At 38.1% G+C, this 19,885-nt stretch overlaps 1 protein-coding gene across 3 annotated transcripts in view; it reads left to right on the top strand.

The window, feature by feature from the left end:
- Positions 1-19,885, top strand: part of lingo2 (leucine rich repeat and Ig domain containing 2) — a 190,003-nt gene that overhangs the window by 17,856 nt on the left and 152,262 nt on the right. For all 3 annotated transcript variants that reach the window (XM_020083732.2, XM_069531880.1, XM_020083813.2), the window contains one exon: positions 19,713-19,783. The gene's annotated coding sequence lies outside the window, so the exon portion shown is untranslated. The remainder of the gene's footprint in view (positions 1-19,712; positions 19,784-19,885) is intronic.

The raw sequence follows: 19,885 nt of genomic DNA, 5'->3' as shown, positions 1-19,885 counted from the left end.
AATGGATTTAAACTTTCAGTGTGTTGAATATGCTCTTTGTCATGTGATACACACCCCCACCTACTGTATACCAGTAGGCCATTGTCTGTTAATCCTTCTAAAATGGAAAATGAGGGTTGAGTGTTATTAAGAGGTGATGAATTGATTTGCCATCTGGTCTGACTAGTCACATAAACTACAATTTGCCATCTACATCGTGCACAGGGAAAACGGATAAGTGCACAAAATGACTCACTTTGTTTTTCGTCTTGTTTTCTTGACGAACCATGATGGAAAGCCACCGATCTGATGGTTTCAGTAAACTTCACTGCACATTCAGTGTGTCACAAGTTAACTTATCTGTTTTGGAGGAAGTTCAAAATAACTTTTGTTTTCACTGAACCCAGGTAACCTTGTGATGGGTGGGGGGTGCGTATTTTCATTAGAATTTAAGTAGGTCACTGCACAGGGACAAGATACAGTATATTATATAGAAGAAGTGCACCTGAGAGACAGTGCTTGGTCTTGGATGTGGAACATGAGCTTAATGTTCTGTCATATTTAGGACATCAGTCTTAGGTCAGTGTTATTACCTTAACTTGATTAAGTAGAAACATTATATTAGGTGTTATGGGACTTTGCTATTGGCTGCCTGTATGAGCACAATGTTGAGAAACACTTAAAATTTCAGGTTTGCTTATACGGCGTAACTATTTCAATTTTAATGTGCTGCCCAGACAGTTTTGGTTTCAAAAATTGAGGCTGAATATTTCTCTTATAGAATTATATTGTGCAGTATATGTTCTAAAGCTGCCTGTTTGGAATGGGCTGTTTGCTTAGTCTGTGATGATGCTGGCTGCAGCTCTCTTTATGAAACTGTACAGTGACCTGCAGGCTGCTGGACTCCTGAGGAACCCTGAGGCCGCCCCGCTGCTGCTGCTGCACAAAGAGCTGTGATACTGTGATCGACAATGTCACTTGTGTTGATGAGTCCCAGCTGCCACTGCTACAGATTCCTCCTCACCTGTATATTCAAATTTTACTACGATAGAATGTTTCAAGGGTTGCACCAAATAAGACACTGAACTTCCTTGGGCATTGAACAGTACACAAGTGTGAAGCTGATGAGGTGCTTGGTTCTTAAGATATGCAGACATGCAGACGTGAGATTTCTGGAATTATCAGATTAGAGCAGTTGATGCATGTTTTGAAACTGAAATACTTTACTCTATTTGAAATTTTTGATTTATGGCACTGTTTTGTGTGTATATGGTTCATAAAATATTGCACTTCTGAGTTTTGAAGTCAGATTTGAATTGTTTAAGGGTAGAGGGTAGACACAATTTTCACATTCTCTAGTTATTTATTTAGAAAATCAAAACACAACAATGTGGAAGAACAAATATTATTTTCACTGCAGCAGATTTTGTATATTTTCAAAACATGATTTGTAGATTCTCACAACACCAAATTCACTCAACTCGATAATATCTCCCTGAAGAGAAATCTGAAATGTCAGTAAAACAAATAATATACCTGAGTAAAGTTTTGAGGGAATAAAAAAACACAGACATGAGTCCGTATCAGTCCTTTGTCCTCCTCCCTCTGCTGCCGGTTTGATTCACCGCCTGCAGGTAGTGCCGGTAGAGAGAGAGCAGGGTTTGTTACCGACAGAGGCCAAGTTAGCCAATTTTTGTGATTCGTGGCAAAGCTAATCAGTGAGACTGCAGACAGACAGCTTTTGTTTTAGCTACTGTTAGTTTATTTTTTTACATTTTATTGCACTGACAGTAACGAGCGTAGTTGTCACCTCGAGTTATCTTCACTTCACCTGGTTCCCTGTGTCTACCACAGCCTCAGCGCTCTTCTCGCTCCATGTGTGTGTGCAGGCGCGTGGGTGGGTGTGTGGAGTATGCACCACAGCCCCGCCTCAGGCAGAGAGCAGAGGGCAAACGAGGCTGCATATTAAAATATGACCAATTATACTCAACAAACACAGAGAATTAGAAATAATGGCATTTCTCTAATTCAACCCTGCCGTGAGTAAAGGTCTGTGAACTTCTGCAGCTGATGTAAATAAAGGCCTTGGTCACTATTTGAGGATATAAGTTAATAAAGCAGCTGGAGCAGTCGGTCATTTGGCCCAAAGCTTGCACTTACGGACAGCTTGCTGCATTAGACTGTGGGAGTATATTTTAGCATCTTGGTACCAAACTACAGATGTTGCTAACTGAGAATTTTCCCTTGTGTTCTGAACCTGTGACGTCAGTGTTACCGATTACACTGGACTTTTAAAAGAAAAGTGTAAACCAAATATCTTTCTCTCTTATTTTCAGCTTTAACGTTAGGTTTCACTCTGGACAAGTTTCCTCTTGTGCTGCAGTTGAAGGTTTGTATGGATTATAACTGTTACCTCCACTCGTTGCAACCTTCTTCACACGAAGTTTGCAGATTGGCAACCAACACAAACCCACTCCAGCATGGGGGAGAACATGCAAATGGAAAGAACCAAAATGGAGCACAGGGCGTTCTTGCTGTCAGTTCTAATATGTGGGCACTGATTGGATACCCTTGGGTTTCAGGGGCTCACACCAAAGATCGTTTGTGGGTTGTATTGGACTGTCTGTCTGACCCTCTAAAGCAGGAACTTTGATCTCTCGGTCGCTCTGGGAGGTGGTGACATTAAGCGACCTTTTGATGCTGTTTTTTTTTTTTAATTCATTTCTGGGATATGATATGCATTATCTTCAACTCCACTCCACTTAACTGCATAACGTGAATAATCCTTTAAAATAATAATACACTTATTTGACATTTGCTTTATTCATTGGTTGGCAGTTAACTTACACAGCGAATATGTAGACTGCTGTTTTTTTTTTTTACTTTTGGAATTGGCAGGACTCACAACACATACAATAGATAGTGTTCAACAACAATAATAAAAATGTCAAATTTACTGAGCATACACATTTTTAGGCTAAAATAATAGATATTGTTTGTTACAATCAGAGTTAATTATCTAGACTGTGATGGCCTGCTGTATTCTAATTGGTCCTGCCACAGTTTCATTATCTGCCAATACATTTTTTCACTTCTCATAATTACACAAGTGATCTCTTGGTGTGTGTGGTATTATATGCTGCACGTTCGCTCATGCTGTCGCCTTACTGCCTGCCACCATATGCCTGGGCTATGGTCCATAACGTTTTTACTGTCCATGCAGGCTGTCAGACCTCATAGATCCAGCTGCAGCTGTGGAATGCTGTCCGGTTCTCTCTCTCATGCGAGAACTCTTTAGTCTGCCTACCTGAATCTGTTGAGTGTCCTTTGTGCACATGGACCCCATCACCACCATACGTCAAATTTATTATGTGGGAAACACTGAGAACAATGAGCTGCTTCAGTGTTGTTACTCATCTTTGACATAGAGCAGTCATTGCATATTTTTTTCCTCTACCATTGTACATGTTAGACTAAATGCACATGCAAGTGGCTTAGAGGGACTTTTTTTAATAAGCATATTAGAGGTAGACAAACATCAGTTCAGCTGGTAATTTCACTTAATATAATCAGAAAGTCTTTGTACTGTTAGACCTGCAGTATTCCTCACATCCAATTAGCCAAATTGTTTCCTCCATTGTTTACAGAAATGAGCAGGAAGATGATAATTAGATTTTTTTTTATTAAAGGGCAGTATTTGTAAAATGGAGTTGGTAGAGTGCCCGTCTTGTCTTCCTGTGACTGGTCATTTGATCTGACTTCTTGTGGTAATTTTACCAGAAGTGAATTAGCTAATGTAACCATTTCCTTTTCCTGTAGAAATGACCTGACATTAAGGAACTGCTGAGTGCCCATGGAGTCTATCATGATTAGAGAGATATCACAAATACTACAAGTTATATGAAAGTATCAGAGGCAGTGCATGTGTCACTAGTTAAACTAAACATTTAAACGATGAAATTCAACTAAAATCTTCGATCAACATTTTGTAAACAGAAGTAAATAAGGCTCCTTTTACAAACTATGCACATAAACAAATCTGTATTGTATACCATGCAAAGAGTAAAACCAAAAGAACACAGTGTTTCCAGGCAAACTGAACAGCATGCAAATAGGCTACAGTCTAAATAATAGGCGGCAGTGTTAATGAAGATATTCACGGTCAGGTTGAGCTCTAATGAGAGAGGTGAACCGAGGAACGTTCTGTGAAAACCTGTCGTGATTGTGCTGGTTTACCATTCTGCTGAGGTGCTGTTGTTGGTTGTAAAAATGCAGCATATAACTTCAGTATTTGGTTCACGGCAGGGATGAAAAATAGGCTGTCCAAATTTTGTGCAAACCTTGGTTCCTCACTGACACTTGAGTTGTATACAAAGCACAAAACACTACACACACAAAAAGGCACTGTGGGGAATGATTATGCTTTACAAGAAAGGACTCCAACTAAGTATTATCTGTAAAATTAAAAGGACGGAGAGAGTAAAACTTTTTATGTTATCTGCAATGTTTTTCAGGACCAAAGAGAAACCATTTTGAATCACATTTCTGTGTTTAGTCATTTCTTTGGCTTGAGCAAACGCCGCAGTTAGAGACGTACAAGTGAGAGCTTCCTTCTGCAGCAAGTGCAGTGGTCTAAATACCTTCTAAGCACTAGGAATGATAACAGGGAATTACCGCTCACTCGAGGTGAAAGTAGTTTAGCCAGCACACAGGCAGCGATGGAGAGCAGGACTCTGTTGACTTATGGATTTTGGACATTTGCCCTGGCTGTTTTTTTTTTTCTCTTCCTAGAATTTCAGCTTTAGATCCTTATTCCCAGATCACAATCCTCACCTGTTTCTCTCCCTCTGTGGTGAGCAAGCTGGCCTTAAGAACTTCAAATAGAGTTTAATCATTTTCTCTGGTGATTGGATTTCCAAATACTCCCTCTCCGTGCCCACTTCCTGGAGGCACAATTCCATCTGAGCCGTATCTGAAGCTTGCTAATTTTATTGGACTTTTTTAAACACATTTAAAAGGAGACACTCAGTGAAAATAACATTTACATTCCCTTCACTCAGTGAATGCAGCTCAGCAATTCAGGCTAATTCGCTAGCACTCTTATGGCTGTTTCTAATCACTTACTTAAAGGTGAAAAAATAATGTACCTGCATTCCTTCACAGCTCAGAGACTCAGGTTTAAAAATCCCTGCCTTTCAGGTTTCAATTACCTTGAAATGCTATTCAAAGGATTCATGTGAAGCAAATGTCTTTGTTCAAGAAATGTTGCAGAAGTAACATACATATTACAGTGTTTCCCTTCAGATTTATTTCGGTAAAGGCAGTCTTGTGTGTGTCCACAAGCATGCAGCTCCGGACCTTTGCTGTAGAGAAGATTGCTATAGATGAGACTTTTCATGTTCTCTTGGTCATTTGAGATTATTTACCAGGAGCTCCTGACATTTGGAGATCTCTGGAGGCTCAGAGTTCTGTAGTAATGAAATGCTTCAACACACAAAATGACTTCCAGAATATAACACAAATAGAAATAGATATGTAGACATTATGTAAAATAAATAAATGTACATTTTTTGAAGCTGGAATATGATCGGGATATTAATAAAACCGTTTTGATTAGTTTTAGCCATCAAAATAAGAATTTGTTCCCATATTGTTTTTTTTTTAAATATATGGAGTAGAAATAAAAAGACTATATTTATATATGATAGATAGTGTGTGAATGTGACTGAAGAACCACTATATGAATACAGCCACTTACAATTTACTGTGGGTATTTGGAAATAGTCACTGTATACATATATTTTTTCTATTACCTTGCGATTTGGCTGTGGCTGCAAACAATGGTGACATCTCTGGAAAGGCTTGTTTAGGTTGTGGGTCTGTGATAGGCTCCCTGTCATTTCATGCTCTTCATATTAGCCGCAGCCAGCTGCAGGCAGTGTAGAACATGCAAGTTGGAGTGGTGATGGTCTGCCCTGAATAACCATGAGACTATGTGAAAATTCAGTAGCAGCACAATGCACGTAGGGGAAACACTGTATTGTAAAAACTGCATTTTTGATATCAAATGTTGACACAAAAAATAATTTCATCATGAAACATGGGTAAGTTAAGCTCAGTGTAATTGTGGGTTTTGAAACCATGGCTTCCTTCATGCAGAAGACTACTGTGGATCACACAGCATTCTAATGGTATATTTTGATAATATAATTTATATATACTTTGGGACTGAATAGTAAAATTAACTAATAGTTTCAGAGTACGATATGTTGAACGAACATAATTCACTGCAATACCAAATTTAACAAGATATAAGATAATATACAGTTATAGCTATTTTTTACTTTTTTAATATAGTCATGAATCATATCTTGTATAACTACTATAGCCACATGTACAATTTTTTCATCAGAGAGGCAGGGAGACAAAAGTAATGTGGAGCCAGGTTAATGCTGCCCCACACATGCCCACTTGGACACACTGGCATGTTCTGAGGTAACCAATTAAAGTCTGTGCGTTGGCGCTAGTTTGCCACTTTGACAGAGTCACATTATAATTACATGCAGAGCATTTTTTGTCTGGCTTTCATGATTTATTGCTGTACCACAGCTGTCAGAACTCAGGCTACACTGATTGGGTCATGAATGGGAATATTATTGAAATGCAAGTGGAACGGCACTGAGCAGCCTCAATGGTTGAACCGAAGCTCCCATTGGTAAGCCGTAACCAGTGTTGAGACAGGCAGCTGTTTCTCATGGAAAAACATGGTGTTAATGAGCGGGATAGATTGCAGATGAGAATCACTGCACTGTGACATGCTATCTCTTCACCTGAGACTGCCGTGCGTCATCTCCAGATTTGATTGCTCAATTTAAATCTGTTCTCATAGAGTAAGCCATGAATGCCTTGTATTGCAATGCTTAAAGGGACTTGTCCTCTCGGATCAACATATAGATCATTGATGGATATTGCTTACAGCTGCACAGTCGCAGTGTCACGCACAGGGGTGCTTCTTGTTTTACTTGGGTAAATCAGGAGGCTTCTCCAAAGCTGAGTACAAATTCAGGTTGCACACAGCCCTGCATACAATGAGTATACGTCCCAAAAGCCTGCTATTCCCAACAGAACAAACCATCCTTTTCCTTTTTTGTGTTCTACAAAGACAAATGCTCACTGGTCAAATGCAAAAAGTATGTTATACTGCTCATTGTATAATACAATATTTATTCAACCTATTCAAAGTTACTAAACAAAAGCAGGAGTTTATGCCAAGTCAGATACCCATGTGTTTAAATGCTTTTTTTCCCCCAGTTTGATGGCAGATAAACAAGTTGCGGTGCCAGATGCATAATTTGAAATGGGTTTTTCAGTTTTTGGCCTGAACATTCAATAAAGAAATCAGTTTGCCATGTCCAATTCTCTTTAAAAGCCTGGTGAACCGGTAGTATAATCTTTACAACAATTATTATATTGAAATTTATGGAACAAATAAAAATATATAGCTTATTAGTTATTCAAATGATTCAATATTCCTTTTTTCTAGAATGAACTTGCATCACAACAGTTTATTATCAACAGTTATATTATTAACTTAAGCTTATTGATATTTTCAATGACATATTTATTTACATTTACATAGTTTCCTATGCAGCTTTTATGTGTCTGTGAGGGAGTCTGTGAGTTGTCTTTGAGACTGACAGCTTTTGCAGGTCACAGTGGCCCTTGAGCACAGTAAGGCCTGTTTCCAGGAAGAAGAAAACAATTGATGTGCATGTGGAACACCTAATATCTTTTTGTCAAGATGGATCTTTCAAATGTTGTTTATGTCACAAATATGTATTCCTTCTCTGTCCCTGTCAAATTAGATATTTTGCTGTAGTGTTAGTGTGCGTGACTCACGTGAAGTTGCACGACTGTGCTCCCTATGGCGAATGATAATCCCAAATTCGTGACCAGCATTTGCATGTTTAATTGCCAAATAATGTTAAAAAAAGAGCAGCCCTCTCTTCTCCTCTTGTCATGTTTCAGCAGCAGAGTAACACCACTGTTGGGTGCATGTAGAGGTAACACTGCACAGAATAAGGATGATTAAGCAGTGAGCAACTGCCTAACACATCAAAGGTGACTCACAATTTTACATTGATCTAAAAAGAACTCGGTGACACACTGCAAGTTCAAAACCAGCAAATCTCCGGCAAATGGCTGAATCCTGCTGGAGATTGTTAAAATCTCACACATTTTCACTGTGTTTATACTCTTTAATCACAAACCACAACACTGTTGACTTTGGGTTCACAAAACCTCATCAACCACACTCCTCTTGCATGTGTGCTGCAGAGTGGTGTGTGTGTGCACGCACAGTAGGACACAACCACAAGTCTGCAAGTGTATTGTTGTGATTCAGACATAGAAAATAGCACTTACTAGTTGCATTTAATGGTTTATGTTAACATTTAAAATCTAACCCAATAATTTAATCTCTAGAATAACCTTGTGATCATCATGACTAATTTGAATAAACTGTAAATTATATAAGTCTTTGTAGGTGTATTGCCATCATATTGCTTCTGCTGTAGCATTGAGGCTCATTTGTGCTGACATCAAAAATACATTTGTAGCTTAAAGATACGGACTTAACCGACAAATCAAGTGATACCCTCAGATATTTCAGGGGGTCAGCGTAGCGAATAGTTCAAGCAAGATGAACATATAGATGAGGAAGAGAGTTCAACAATGGCCGAACTTTGCGAGTTGCTAAGAAACTATAGGCGTCTATATGATGGTACTTATTGTGTTTGTTGTCAAACACATTCGACTGTGCTGCCCTCTTGTGGATATATTGCTTAACCATTCCAATGTAAAGTGCATGGAAGTATTTTAGAAAGTGACGGTTGCATGGTTTGAAACTTGCATATATTTATAATTTCATAAAAGCAGCATAAATGAGCCTTAAGCAACAGTCACTTAAATCGTAAGTGCTGCAGTACAAGAAGGTTCTGCTTTCCATATTCAGCCTGCCTATTAACATCTCAGGGATCATTTCTCAGTTCTTGGGTTTTAATGTCTATGTAGCGACCATTTAAAAAGGTGCCTGGCGTGCATTCAGTCATACAAACAAGCTAATACATGTCAAGAGTACAGAAAACACAGAGCTTGTCTAATTAGCTGTGCAACAGAGCAGCGGCTCAATAAATGCCTTCTGTTAAACTGGACAGCAGTTACAGCCAGAAACCTAATGGTTCGCTGAGAATAAGCGATTATTGGACCTTGAGTTTTTGGCTTTGGGACTCGTTGGGTCTCTATTGAAGAGGCTTCTTAGAAACTCACAGCAAAAAGCAAAGCATGTGAAGATTCTTTGATTTATGTATGGAATGAGTAAAAAATAATTATAGTGCAACACAATCTCTAAATTCCTCTGCTTGTGAAGACAGTAGTTTTCAGGGCATTTTAAAAAGCTTTGGAAAGTAAAGGGAAATTTGCATGTTGAATAAAATCACATTTTCTTCCTTATTTTCTTTATGCTGGCTCTTGAGACGTTGTGACTGGAAGCTCTCACTCTCAGCCTCTCTCATGTCCTCATCCTTTGCTTAATCTTAAGACTACTAAAAGACACTGTAAACATATTAGGGAGATTCTGTGGTTTCAAATGGCTCTTTAGTCATCAAGCTCCAGCGGCCTCTGCTTTGTATGCAGCGGCATGTGTTTCCATCCTATATGTGGAACCCATGAGGTGATTTTTATGGTAATTGGTTTTATGGTTAACCAAGCCTTGCAGTAGAGTTGGAAGGGGTTTTCTGGTTCCTCGAGTTTACACCAGGCATGGGGAATGTGACATCCTGGTTTTTATTTCTGCTCCAAACCTTGGTGGAAGGGCTATTCTCTCCTTAAATTTTACAACAAAGTCATACAGCACCTGGAGTACAACAATAGTGGGCAGTGAGCACTGGCTGTGGGGTGTCATTGTACCCTTGTTGCAATAGATTGGGACTGGGCTCGGTTGACAGCTTGACAGCTACTTTAGCGCGGAAGAAAATCAACTTTGCTTTGGATTTGTTTTTCTTAATATATCATGGGCCACACCTCAAAAATAAAAACTCAAAATAGACCTGTTTGTAAATTAAAGATAAGCAGATGACCATTGTTTCTCATCATCTTCTATTAGTTTTGTTTTGGTATATATATAATATAAGTGGTGTGTCAATGAAACTGTAATAGATAATACAGTCCTGCATTTCAATCAGTGAATCTCTAGATATAAACAGTCACATATATTCAAATGTTTCTTACAAACTTATGTGCATCACACTGCCTGTGCATGACGGAACTGATAACTTCAGAGGATGTGATCCACATCTTAGTGTATGAGCCAAAGTCTTTCATAGCACACAAAAGTGTTAATTAGCCTGGGTGAGTGGGCAGGATATTGTTCAGTACTGTAGGTGGCGTGGCAGAGGTGACAGAAGGTTTCCTGTTTCTGACAAGGTCTTTCCATAATCTCTTGGCAGTTATTGGGTTGCTTGGCTGTGGGTATAGAACAGCTCCAGGCTACTTCTCTGTACCCCTGCAGTTTTGCGTTCCATAAATAACAAGGGGCAGACGGAGGCACAGACAATGAGCATGTGAGGACAATGTGGCAAGGAGGCTGAGAGCCTGAAGTAGGAACAGACAGTAGGTTGTCCTGAAGACAAAAAAGAGCCAAACGGTGATTTGTTGTTCAAAACAGAGGCAGATTGGGGATGAATAGTAGCATGACAATGGGAGAACAAAAAGGGAAAACACTGCAGTTGAGAGATAAGGCTTACTGTGTAAAGGTATGGGGAAAATGACAAGATGCTCTTTTTCACTCTGAAAAAGGGTTTAAGCAAATGTACTTGCATCACTCTTGCCTATGTATGTGGTAATTGTGCAGGGAAAAGTAGCAACATCTCCAAGCAGTAAACAGTGCACCTTTTTAAATTATAAAAAACCCCACCCGTGAGCAGATCCAAGGAATGAAAACATGGTCCATAATAGTGGAATTAATGTATAAATCAATACTATCTCCCTTTTTTTTGCGTTAACTTCTTTAATGTACCACTTTAGTGTGGTCTCCTCAGTTAGAATTCTTACATGCAAACGAAGCACTGTCCCACCAGGGTAGAGTATCTTTTACGATGTTGCATTGTGCTGTAGAGAATTGAAGTGTGCTAATGTTTAGCATCTTATGTGTTCTCTTTACATTTAAATTATAAATGACTATCCAATTAAATTAAACCAAAAACAATGTAATGTAGCAACTGGGTAAAAAGAAAATAGATTTGTATAAATGAGCAATAAAAGAACTAACTATAATTCATACTGTATATGTATCTTATAAGTGACTTTGGTCCCTGCAACTCAGGTTGTCTTTCTGCATTTAATGTTTTAGCTTTAATTTTTATTAGAATTTAATTTGTTTATATTGTTCATGTCCATGGAGCTCTCCTCAGCTTCTTTACACACTCATTTCTTTACATCAAGTACTTCTTTATATCACGCAATAGTACTACAGTATTTTCATTACCGAAAGAGCGGTCACTCTGAGCTATAAGAAGAAATAGCACCATGGGGATTTAATAGGGGAAAGGGAAGTTGCAGAGTTTGCATGGTGGAATGGGCCCTTTTGGCTGACATGTTTTATTCATTCAAATATGTACGTAGGGAGCATTAAGAGCATGCATGCATGCATAGCACCGCTACCTCTGCACATCACCACAAGGACATTGCTAGTTTTGTTTGGGTCATTGAGCAAACTGGGGTTGGGCATGATAGCTACAGCAGGTACATTGTGCACACATTGCACACATAGCTGTGCTTGTAAAATGACATTCATCCATGGTACCGGTCCAATAAAACACAGAACAAGAATCCATTATTTCTATTTTGGGAAACCAAACTTCTCCTTCATGATATAGAGTTGTGTAGTTGGCACTTCTCCTTAAAAGATAGGGTTTTAAAACATTGTATACATGTTCTAAAAAATTTGATGTCCCTGTATGTGTCAGTAGTTTTGATTTAGATAATTTTCAAAAATCTTTTTGCAAGTTGCATGTTACTTGGAATTTCTTAAATATAAAAAGTCTTCTGTATGGTTGGGAAGGAATGTCACTGCAGACAAGGTACAGAATCATAATGTGTTTGTATGGCCCACTGCAAAACATGGTTCCAGTGCTTCAGAGAAGAAAAATAAAAAAGAACACTAACAAAAATAAAAACATGGAACAAGATAAAACAGAACATAGGATCAGATCAAATTATGTATTATATAAAACAAATAGAAAAGACAAAGCACCTGTAGAAAAGCCTTTCTGTAGAATTAACCATTGAAGTGATTTAAAAGATGGTATTGGATATTTTATTAAGTGATGATACATATTGTTGAACAATATCAGTGATTATCTTCAGGTTAATGGGTTAGGTTATAGTTAATGTAAAATGAATGTTGTACCGAAGATAATATTTATTGCAATGTTTGTTGTGGTCTTAACACTCAATTAAATTTGATAAAACTTTGCATTACAGACTTTAAGAAACAAATGACACAGAAAGCACAACATAACTTTTCTCTCGCTCACAAGATTCATTTCCTCATTATGACACCGAGGAGAATCCATTCAGGCAGCAGCACACAGCCTTATTTGAGGGATTGTTAATTATCTGTTTTCCATTTGTATGTACGAAGAATTGTGGCAATTTATAATTCCAGTTTGTCCGAAAAAAATTTAAATGCGAAACTTGTTGTCACCGGCCGTCACAAACAAAGGAAATATGCCCCTTGTTTTTCTGTTATGGGACTCTTGGAATGATGCATCCTGTACTGTCATGAAGTAACATCTTCACACGGAAATACTCGCATAGTTTAACACTGGCAGCAGCTGAAGTGGTGGCATTAACATCAATATTAAATTGTGTTTGCAACATCAAAGTGCAAAATACTCAAAGGGTGGTCTCTTGGTCAGGGATAGTTAGCACACAGCCCAGTTATATATAAATGGTCCCAAAGCATTGTTACTTGCGTCAAATTAAATAAACTAAATGCTGTAATTTTGTCAAACTTATCCAAATAAATATAAGGTCTGTCCAAATCATGGAGGTGTTCATTATTTTTGTCTGCCCTCATGTCCCCTCATTTGTGTCTACATTGATCCGACACAAAGGTGTAATTTTAGCCTGAAACGTGTTGATCATTGTTGATTTTTAGATAGATACAGAGCAATTTTCCTGCCCAATCTAAAAGCCATCTCACACGCAACAGGGCAAAATCAGAAACCTCCATGAGGAATGGAGTGAACAGAACCAGGGCATCTCACTGCTGTTCACTGGGGACTTAAGCCACCTTCTCGAACAAAAGGAAAATATTTATTTATGTTTGGGGCAAATACGAAATCCTTCCTCTCCAAAGTGGTGCACAATTAACAGCATAGGTTTTCTATTTATTTGGCTTTGTTGCCGCACGAAAATGGTTCGGCTCCACACTTAATGAAGAGGCAAACATCTTACTTGGTATGAAAATAAATTTTTGTGAGAGCAAAAAACATATGTAATGATGGTTAATGAAAATAATCTACTAGAATATTTTCTAATTTAGTTTTATTCTCTTCCTTAGTTAGTATGTACCGGCTTGCTCAGTCGACCTCACTTGTTCAGTAAGAGTCTGCACAAAAGGTAAGGTCAGAAGGAGGTTACCAAAGTCCACTACTTATCTGCGGTGAGAGATGGGGCCTCTTTCTCATCAGCAGTAGCCATAGCAACCAAGGTTGGCCTAGGGATCTGTTTAGATAACAACCGAAGGAATGTCCAAACATTCGTAGAAGTATGCACCGTGACGCTCTGGGAGACAAAGAGAGAGCGAGAAGTCAAGGGGAGTAGGAACATGGATTAGGTGAGACAGGATAACTCTCCAATAGAATAGTTCCACATACTATTAAAAAGTATAGAACCACCTTGTGTAAGTTAGTCTCATATGACTTTATGGGTAAATAAACTGCATTCTTTCAAGGACTTTCTCTTTTTTTCCCTCAGTATTATTACGTCTGTTAACGTCTGAATTACTCATCACCTTTCTCCTTGATGCATCAAGAAATAAATGATTCTTTGCGGGCATCATTCATCCCCCGAACACCTCATTCTTCCTGCTCACAAAATGTACACCAGAGTTAAAATAGTATTTGGTACAGGACAGGATAGTTATATAAGGTAATCCTTACATTTCTTCCTGTGCTGTATTACCTTATTTACTGCATTAGATGAGAAACCTCACTTCTTGGAGATTTGAATTTCAGTAAATGTCATAACAGTCAGGCTCTTACTTTAGGAGACACTGTATTGTGGTAAGAAATATATGTATATGTTGATGAACAAGGCGATCTCATAACTCCTGGTCTTTGTCAGAGGTAACAAGATATAGAGAAATGGACTAAAAGGGTAAAATACTTTAAAACATTTTTTAATGATCTCTTTCCCTGTAGTGTAAAAGTTAGGTGTCATTTATACGTTTGAAATATTACTGTCTAAATCAATTAGTATAAAATAATGTTAACGGATGTATTAGAGTGCCACTATATTTTAGGGTGGAGACTTTCCCACTGTTATTTCCATAAGCAACAGATGTGGTTAGATTGATGTTCACAAAAGAAAAAGGGACATTTATGGTGCTATTTGTCACAGCGTATGATGATTCTGATTAGACTTTATGCTCTGATAGTTTTTGTATTAATGCAATGATAGTATTGCCATTTCAATACAGCCTCTTTGCAGACATTAACTTGGCTAATGTGTTGGCTGAATGATCATCCTCCGCAATACATCCGATTCATGGACTGTAAGAAGTACATTTCAAATGCAAATATTACAGTATTCCCCAATTCTTGTCTTAGTTGGTAGCACATCCTAGTGTTAAAACAAATCATGTATATAACCAGTGTAGTAGAAGCCAAACACCCATTCTACAGCTGATGGTTGTAAATTGTGGCAGCACTATTGCTCTCATTTCTCCTTGTGATAAAGGGAAACTGGATTAACCCTTTAACATTTAAAATTTGTTCTTCTTCCATTACTGCCAAAATAATTCACTGTGAGCCATTATTGGTCCAGATTTTACCCTCCAACCCATTTCTTCTTCATATGTGTAGGTAGCCTTAAATTTTTACTCGCTTTTTTTATCATGACACCTCACTGTTGTACCATTTAAAGTGATTCACTGTAGAATTGAGATGGTCTAAAACTTTTGACCGGCAGTGTACTTTACTAGATACAACAGTGTTCCATCAGCTGTGTAAAAATCTTTCCCTCCCTCTCTCTGATGTGGCATTTAAAAAGCTTGACTGTGTTTTAAAACTGCTGTACTGTGGCCTACATTCTGATTCTTGAGATTTAAAGCCTCCCAAATTAAAGCTGCCAAGGTCCCACTGGGAAATGTGACACTGTTTACAAGACTGCTCCAGATATTTTATTGTCTGTCAACTATTGCCTCAATCAGGGTTGTCTTCCCATTCAAATAAATGGAAGAGATATATATTTTTTATCAATCCTTTAGATATCATGTGGTCAACTGTTATTACTATTTGTACGATATCAGGGCAGTTGAGTCAAATTTTTCTGAACATGAAGATGTTGAACTTCGAAGCCACTTTTAATGCATTTGTTTTCAAGATACGTTAGCATGTTGCATTTAAAGAAAACTAGAAATACCTAAATCTTAATGTAAAATATGAATGGTTTCACAATCAGACATGAACTGCAGTGCAAGGATTCAGATCACATTGGAGTTCTCCTGTTTCTTTTTAAAAGAGTTGTTCGTTTTTTGCAAGTTCAATTATTTAGGAAGAAAGATGCATAACATGGGTCCCGTTTAGGGTTGCCATCCAAACTAGAGTTTTGTGACTTGAGGTGCAGACTTTAATGTTTTATTTTTACATTTTCATAATTGAAGTCTCAGTACTTCTCTTTGAAATGAGTCTTAACTTTACATCTATTTCTTCATTGTCTCAGTAAACTGAGGCAGTGAAAAACTGGACCTTTGATGTCTTTGCCCGCGAGGCTCCGGCGATGTAATGAAACTGCATTGCATTGTCTCTGCACCAAATGTTTGGTATGACGGAAAACAATACTAATTCTAACTGAGTCCCGCCTGCTTCCGCCGGTTTCAAAGCTGCTGGTGCTTTTTGCGTCCCGAGAGAGTTGCAGGCACTCCCTAACAGAGCCAAACAGCATTCAGGCCCATCAATTATTTAGCGCCTGTTGCCTTCAGGGAACTTAGAGAAATTATGATGATGAATGCATGCAAGAGACAAGAAATATGCATTTATAAATCTTTATTTTTCATAGTAGTTTTGGTATTTCTTGATCAGGAGTTGATTAAAATGAGGTGATGAAATATGAATGTTTTGCACAACTCCCGATCCATATCCACACCCAAACAATGAATACACAATCACAAAAAGCACTTTTGTAGTTAAGGGATGCCTTTGAAGGGATTACAAAAGGCACTCTGTTTATCGTGGGTAAATACCCATGTGGTGTTGAAATGTTTCCCCTATTCTCCCCCGTCTCCTTTCTGTCCTCTGATGATGAATAAACATGAATGTTTTAAGACTGATAACTAGTTCAACATACAGCCAAACAATAACATTGTTTTTGTCTTTCTCTCATTGAAATTTTTATAGGCAGACTAAAGCATGTGTATTTAATAGACTAAAAGGTTATTTAGTGTTTCAACATAATCCATATAGAGTACTGTTAAGGGTCCTCCTTGTGGGTTATGACTGCAATGTGCAATATGTGAATCTAGCGAGGGTTTACGACATAATAAAGTAGATCAGCATCTGAAATGGCATCTCTGATTAGTAACATGATGGTTGTGAGTGTGCATCTTATCACACCATTTGTTTTCCTGCTAAAGTGTGTAAGCTTCAAACCTGAGAGCCTTTTACTGCTTTCAAACGTTCTGTCATGGAGTGAGAATTAATGTAATTGTGCGATGGAGCAAGGTGCAGAGTTTCTGTGAACACATACTTAACAATACGTTTTGGACATAAATGTTAAATATTGCATTAGACATCCTAACTACTCAGTTTTGTCCTGGAGGTATGCAAGAATCTACAATATACAACAAGGATATACAGTTTACAACAAGTCTCTCTAAAAACATGGATGCATTTATGTATTTATGCATTTAGTAATATGCATCAGTTGACACAAAAGCCTCATTTGATTAACATTGCTCAGTAAAAACAACAGTGCAATGTAATATATCAACACCCAAAGAGGTATTTTGTGACTTAACTGTTCATTGTAAATATGTTGCACTACATTGCAAGGTACAGCTACTCATTTTCGTGTGCATGTAATTTGAATCTAGTGGAAACTAGAAATTGTTGTTGCACTGTCCCAGCTGTCATTTAACTATTGTCCAAAATGCCTACTAAATTCAGCAAGTATGACAAACATCAGCTGCCAGTTGCAAGTGGGAGGGATAGAATGACATTTCCTTATGCACAGTGGAAATTGTGATTTTTATCTAAATGATGCCAGCATATTTGGTTGGCAAAAGAAATGGGGAAGATGTCAGTGTGGTGAAACGTCGAGTTGAGCATTGACAGCCACATAGTTGATTTCATAGTCACTAGTTAGCAATGGTGGTTTAAAGCTTTTATGTGTGAAATATAAGTTGTTGTGAAATAAATATCATGGGAGGTTTTTTCAATCAGAGACATGGATTTTTGGAGATGTACTTGTTACCATATTAAGTCGAGAATATTTTAGATCAAACGAGTTAACAGATCCCAGTCTGCATCATAGCATGCATTCATATGAATATCCTGGTTCTCACGGAGAGGACAAACCTCACGAATGAGAAAACGTGTTTGTGTGCGTAGGCATACAGGCAGATATAGTCGAGTGTGAGCCCAGTGGTTATTTAGCAGTTCTCAGCAGGTTATCTTCAGGGAAGAGCTAATATAGGCCGTGTGTTGCTACGTGTAAGCGTGTGTGTAAGTCGAATGAGTGTGTGTACCTCAAGGTGTAGGCGTCTGTGTTTGGCAGCGTTTCATTTCATAGAGTTCTTCTGACCTTGGCATACTCAAGATTTGATCCCAGTGGTGTCTCGTCCCTCCCTTCTCCTCTTTCCCCTCGTCCTCTCACCCCACTCCTCCCAAATCCTCTCCCAGGACAGTGATAGTCTCTCTTTGTGGAAAAAAAAACCCAGAATGATCCTGTAGATCCAGAAAAAGCTGCAGACATCTTTATCTTTATCTTTCACCTGACTAATTCAACTCAAGGCTGTGATTAAAACAGACAGGATAATGGTTAGCCTTGTAGAGGGTGAAGACTACAGCCCAGATGTGATCATTAGGACGGCTCCATGTTAAAATGTAGTCAGAATGGAAGACAAGTGTTGACTGGCAGAAGGAGGGTTTTTCTGCATTTTTCCTTTCACGTACAAAATCTCATCAAATACAAAATGCAGGTTATTGTGAAAAATATAATTTGAATGTAAAGTGTTGAGCAATGAGCACACAAACCATGAGCTGCATCTTTGTTAGATTTACAAAATATTTCTTCCCAAACACTTTTATTCATTCTGCCGTGAACACAAATTGTTTTGTCATTGAAAATGACAGAGGGAGGTTTTGAATGCTGCTATATGGAGGCATATTTTCTGTATATCAAATGCTTCATGTTGACAGCAGTAGAAGCCACCTAGTGCAAGTTTACCCAGTGGGAACAACTGGGAAAGCAGTGCAACTAAAATGACAACAGGTGTTGTCAGTCTGAACACGTGTAGACTCAACGTGTACAAAATATGAATTAGACTCGCTTCTTTTATGGAGGGTATTGATGATGTAATTCCAGTCGGATGTGGGCCATATGGATTTTACATTTCTAATCAAGGTATATTCAATTTTGTAATTACTCTTTAGCCAATAGAGTGAATTAAATACTTGAATAATCAAGATATTTTACAACATTGATGTCAAAAAATCCTTTGCATGGAATATTGCCTTGAAGCAGACCTCCTCATTAATTCCTTACATTGTCTGCAGTGATCTTATTCAACCAGAGATATCAAAATTATTACTACTTTTTATTAACGTGAGCCCAAAGTCTTAAATTATAGCTAACTCTTTATTGTCTCGAGGAATACATCATCATATCACCTAACCGTCGCTTCAGTGGAAGGCCATTATCATTTAATAATATCATGTATAAAAGCTACACCAATCACAAATCATGGGGGTGATCAGGCTGATGGGTTCACTAATGATTTTAAAGCCATGGGGTGTGTATTGTGCTTCTCGGTATTAAGAATAGATCTACAGTTTCTCTGAAATCTTCAACCTAGCCTGTTCAGAAGTATGGAATGATATGTTAATATTTTTTATAGCTCTTTACCGAACCTTGAGGGATAATTCAGGACTGGAAAGGAAATTGAGGACTCAGGAAATTTAAAAAAATATGTTAAACAATCATAATGTTTTCTACGTCTTAAAATACAAGGAGGAATGGTTGGGATCTATACAAGGTGCAGGATTTACATTTATGCTTAAGGCATCCAGCTGATGATATTATTCAATGTGACACAGAGTAGATGAGCGGATGATGCAAGCTTCCTGCATGCTGACATTCCAAATGTTTCTGATGCGTCTGTCTTGTGGAATAACAGAAGTCATTCCTATTGTGTGTCCTTAATGGAGTCTTTTTATTTCATGTTGCAGACTGAATCTGTAGGCACCTATCCACTCTTCTGGCAGAAAGCAGACATGTTCTTCGCCGCTGTTCCAGTATGGTAAGTTAATCTTTTGTGTCTCTATTAGCATGAATAAATATGTTCCTCAGGGAACAAACAGCCGGCCTTCATGCATGAATTGTTATAGATTTTGGTTACCAC

This window comes from Paralichthys olivaceus, chromosome 9 (genome assembly GCF_024713975.1).
Source record: "Paralichthys olivaceus isolate ysfri-2021 chromosome 9, ASM2471397v2, whole genome shotgun sequence".
Classification (NCBI taxonomy): domain Eukaryota; kingdom Metazoa; phylum Chordata; class Actinopteri; order Pleuronectiformes; family Paralichthyidae; genus Paralichthys; species Paralichthys olivaceus.
Note: the sequence above shows the minus strand (reverse complement) of the source record. Positions and strands in the feature narration are given on the sequence as shown.